The 5,232-nt window shown below is 31.4% G+C and overlaps 1 long non-coding RNA gene across 1 annotated transcript; it reads right to left on the bottom strand.

Moving 5' to 3' along the window:
* Positions 1–282: 282 nt before the first annotated feature.
* Positions 283–1,471, bottom strand: LOC108117616. Its single transcript, XR_001772897.2, has 2 exons — positions 994–1,471; positions 283–775 (listed from the first exon to the last, which is right to left on the bottom strand). It is a non-coding gene; the product is annotated as an uncharacterized LOC108117616 (long non-coding RNA).
* Positions 1,472–5,232: the final 3,761 nt, after the last annotated feature.

Genomic DNA, 5,232 nt, shown 5'->3' with positions numbered 1-5,232 from the left:
TTGAAATGCGTAGATATAGTATGATTGAGGATGTATACCGATTACACCGGTAACCAATATAAACGCAAGCAGCTTTATTCGTTCGAACATAAAAAGCATAAAATTAGAATTCAATGAAAGAAGTAATCATTGAAGATTGAATTAAGTTTAGTATAATATTAAACTTTCGTAAACGTTTATAAGCAATGCTAGTTAAATAACAAATACCCCTAATTACTGTTTTTCCGTAACTTCCTTTCCTTCTTTTCGTTACCCTTTGTACTTTTCTTACTCGTAGTAAAATTAGTTTACAAATTTTCGTTTTTATTTATAGTATATAAGTATAGAATATAAGAGAGAAGTAAGCTAGAGCGGATCGAAAGCTCGGTCAACTTTTTGGGTATATTTTGTTTACAAATATTTATAAAAGTAAACAATAGCCGTAGGCATTTTAAATATAACAATCTTGTTGTTGTTGCTCCGATGATTATAGATATACAGGTATCTCGGCACTTGAATAAAGTGTCCGTTGTTTTTAATATTAAAATATTGTAGTCAAATCTATGACCATCAATGATGAAGGTGTACCTAGAAATTCGACTACAGTGTCTGTTATTATATATTATTTAAATTTTGTAGTCTTAAATGTTTGACCATCAATAATATATTTGTAGCCCAAATATGACATTGAAGAACGCGTACAGGAACATCCTCCTGGGATTGTGGAAAGTATACGAAATTTTTGACAAGGCATATCTTCTTCACTCATTCCACAAAAGAATGACGAATGGACTATCTGCGGGAATTAGAAAAAAATAATACAATCATTAAACAATTTATAGTTATTTTAGTTTAATATATATAATATAAAGTTACATTTTAACAATTATGATACCCCTTTAACATTTAAGATCTCAAGATGCGAAAAAATGTTTCTTGCTTGTGTTAACTGTTAGCCTTGGTTTTTTTTTCGTTTTCGTTTAAGTCTATTAACGTATTAATTTTGAGATATACCTTTCTTACTCTTAGTAAATAACACATTTTATTGCTATCTTCATCTTTTTCCTTATTATTTATAGTACACCGCACAAATGGGTTTAAGCTTAGCTATGATTGGGAAAGTTCATAGTTGCTTGATCTGTTGGTCAATATTATATCCTTGTCTTTTGACAATTTTGCAATATTTCATAGAATAATTTGTAAATTATTCAGACTATTTTATTTTTTGTTTTTGCCAATGTAAAAACAATGTAAAGATATCCTTAATAAAATCCATATCTGAAGACCTTGCTGTATATATATAAATGTAAGCATGTAATGAATAATCAGGAACTATTAAAGATCGAATGTTCGGATTAAAAAAGCTGAATTTTAAGATGCCTGAGCAAACGCGGAAAGCCAAAAATGCGAAAATCTAAGGAACTAGTGAACTAAAGATAGAAAGTTAGGTTTAGTTTCGGCACTCGACTATAGCGCTTCTTGTTTTAATTTGTTTTTTGTCTTTTTATACCCATTACTCGTAAAGTAGAAGGGTGTATTAGATTCCGAAGTCTGTCCGTCTGCCCGCCTGTTCGTATGAACGGTGAGATCTCAGGAACTATAAGAGATACAAAGATAAGATTATCTGGCAACACCCAGATACGTGATAGAAAGTTGAAATTAATCATGTAGCTTCTTATGATGCCCCAATTTGTTTTTTTTTTTTTTTACCATCTGGCCAAGACTTTTTTAATGTCCACAAAACGCAGGAAGCCAAAAACGATACAATTTTGGGAACTGTAAGAGCGATGCCGCCCGAGATAGAGGTTTTTGCCACGCCGACCCTAACGCCTAAAACGCGCGGAAAACTGTTGCGTCTATATCATTAAATTTTGTGCCGTCGTTTGGCCTAGTATAACATTTTAGGTAAAATTCTGTCGATTTACAAAAGATTTTTTAAATCGGAACATAAGGCTTCACATGGGCAGTGCCGTCACCATCAGTTATTCTAACAAAAGGTTTCGCTTCGTCAATGAAATGAAGACTATAGCTTTTCTTCTTTTTGTTATATTAAATGACTGATGTTATTCTCTATATTTATTATATTTCTAAGCATACGTGATCAGAGATACCTGCGATATATTTCAAAGCTGAGCCAATCATATTCCATCTTGACTTATTTTTGTTGTTAAAGTAAGTGTACTGAGGGCAGAAAGTGATTAAAGAAATTCGTGTGTTAGAGTATGATAGAGTCAGCAATTTCTCAAATTGTTCATGGACATTTTTCTTATTCATAATAATCAACATTCAACATTTGTTTAATTAATTGAGTTTTCCATTTTATTTCTTTAGTTGTTTTCTTTATAATTGGTTGGGGTAAAAAATCTTCCCTTCTTAATTTTGCTGTAATAGTTGAGTATGTTCTCTTAATTCTAATTTTCGTATATATTAGTTTGTCAAAAAAGACTTGCGGTATTTTTATTGAATTTTCAATTGTTCATAATATTGTTTACAATAATGCGATTCAAGTCAGATATGCGCCGTTTTGTTCGATGACGCGTTCCCAACGAGATGCCAACTTCATAATGCCCCTCTCATAGAAGCTCGCTTCCCTATCGGCAAAAAACTCGGAGAGCCAATTTTCACAGGACTCTCTTGTGGCCAACTTCAGAATATCAAGCGCGTTCGCCATGGACAGAAACAGGTGGTAATCACTTGGTGGGAGATCTGGACTATACGGTGGATTTAGATGCGATTCGCATGCGTCGATACGGTCAAAGATGTTTTTTTGCGTCAATTCGTGTGGCACCCATACATCGAGCTTCTTAGCTTCTTTTGAGCATAGACCTATAAATTCACTTATTGGTTTTCGATTCAACTCATCTTTAAAATATCCTAACCTCTTTTTATTAACTTTTTTAAAATAATATAAATCGATTCTTCTATCTGAATAATCGGATGTATCAAATTTTGATTCAATATCACCGCAAATATCCTTATAAAAATCATCAGTTTTTATCTGTATCCATATAATTTAAAACTACATTTTCTTGAAATTTGGGTTTCATGTATTGGTAATGAAAATCAGCAAAACCCAAATACATTGGCTTATCAAATACCACAGAAAGTTTTTTCCTTTTGGATGGCATAAAACTCGTCATTTATTTTAGTTGCACTATGAAAATTGAATTTTTTAATTTAATTTTGTTTGCACAATGTTTTTTTTCGACCGACTTTGTGAACATCTATAGACTCCCATGTAGTAACCAATTTAACCTCTACACGTTTTTCAGCATTCTGTCTTTGTAAAGTATTTAAATCAATGTAAGTCTTTAGCCAAGGTTTTTGTAAAAAGCGATAGGGGAAAATTAAGTCTACTTCCAAAAAATATCCATACTCACTATTTATAGATATGTTATGTATATCAACATTTTGTATATCATTAGGTGAAAGCCATTCGAACCGTTTATATGGAAGAGGTTGTGACATTGCCCAACCATATAAATTGTTTGCATCCAAATTTGTGTTTATATGTCTATGGCAACATTGTACTAAGCCCCCTCGAATGCTATTTTGAATAAATCTATACATATCGATATCTACTAAGAACTCTAGTTGAATGTTTGTGGTCTTTAACATGGCTGCCCAAGATAGACCTAGTGTAGTGAAAAACTGATTATATCAGTCAAAAAGAAAACAGCACTTGTTAAATACAACTCTAGATAATCCTTTAGACTTGAACAGGAAAATTGTGACCAGGCATTATCTAGGATTGTTGCTTTTGATAGTAGGGAAGTTACCTCAAGTCGACTAGCTGAACCTAAAAATGCATAAGCATAGATACCCCTTTTACGCATAGGCGCATAATTCTTTTTCATATTTAAAAAATGTTTTTACTGTATTTAACCGATCATCAATTAAGTTAGAAGCAATAGTATCTAAACTTGATGGCATAAATCTAAATGTGGCAAGTTTTTATGGTTTTGAACACCGAAATATATTGTTCTTTGTTCAGGTCTTCAGGATTCTTTAAATTGTTATATTTGTAAAAAATATTATTAAATGATAGTGTTAGGGACCATTGTCATTTAACAGGTTTATTTAGGGGTGCAGCTCATTCTAAATGTAACTTTGAGTATAGACTATGTAAATTCAAGTGTTTTTCCATAATTTTTCTAAATGTGACTGTCATTTATTTATCGAAGACTTGGCTAAAATTCCCGGTAGGTGTCCAAAACCATAAAAACTTCAAATGGAAAAAAATTTGAAATTCGATTTCTTGAAACATTAAATTTTCCGGTGCAACTCTTAAAGATTATCTACAATTATATTTAAAACCTTATGTTTTCCTATTGACTGATATATTTGAAAATTTTAGAAAAATATGTTTACAAATATACTTATTAGATCATTATTGCTCAGTTTTTCACATCACCAGGTGTATCTTGGGCTGCCATGCTAAAGGTCACAAATATTCAATTAGAGTTATTAGTGGATATCGATAAGTATATATTAATTCAAAATAGCATTCAAGGGGGCTTAGTACAATGTTGCTATAGATATACAAAGGCAAATATCAAATACTTAACAGATTATGATCCAACAAAAGAATAATCGTTTTTAATGTATTTGGATGCAAACAATTTATATGGTCACAACTTCTTCCATATAAAGTTTTTGGATGATTGTCTCCGAATGACATAACAAATGTTGATATACATAACATATCTATTGATAGTGAGTATGGATATTTTTGAGAAGTAGACCTAATTTACCCCTATCGCCTTCATGATACACATAATGATCTTCCGTTTTGTCCGTCAAATAGTTTTGCATCTAAAGAGGATAAAGTTAAAAAATTAATAGCTGACCTCGGAAAAAAAAATTATGTAATCCATTATAGAAATTTGCAGCAATGCATACAAAATGAACAAGAAGAACATAAACATGATTCATAGAGGGGTTCGCTTTTTACAAAAACCTTGGCTAAAGACTTATATTGATTTAAATTCTTTACATAGACAGAATGCCAAGAATAAATTTCAAAAAGATTTTTTTAAATGAATGAACAACTCAGTCCATGGGAATATTATGGAAAATCCTGAAAACCGTGTAGATGTTAAATTGGTGACTACATGGGAGCGTCTAGATGTTCATAAACTCGGTCGAAAAAAACATTGTGCTAAAAATGTAATTTCAAAATTCAATTTTCATAGTGCAACTAAAATAAATGACGAGTTCTATGCCATCCAAATGAAAATACTTTTTGTAGTA

The sequence above is a fragment of the Drosophila eugracilis genome, unplaced genomic scaffold, assembly GCF_018153835.1.
Source record: "Drosophila eugracilis isolate 14026-0451.02 unplaced genomic scaffold, ASM1815383v1 contig_470, whole genome shotgun sequence".
NCBI lineage: Eukaryota > Metazoa > Arthropoda > Insecta > Diptera > Drosophilidae > Drosophila > Drosophila eugracilis.
This window is presented reverse-complemented; position numbering and strand designations above follow the sequence as displayed.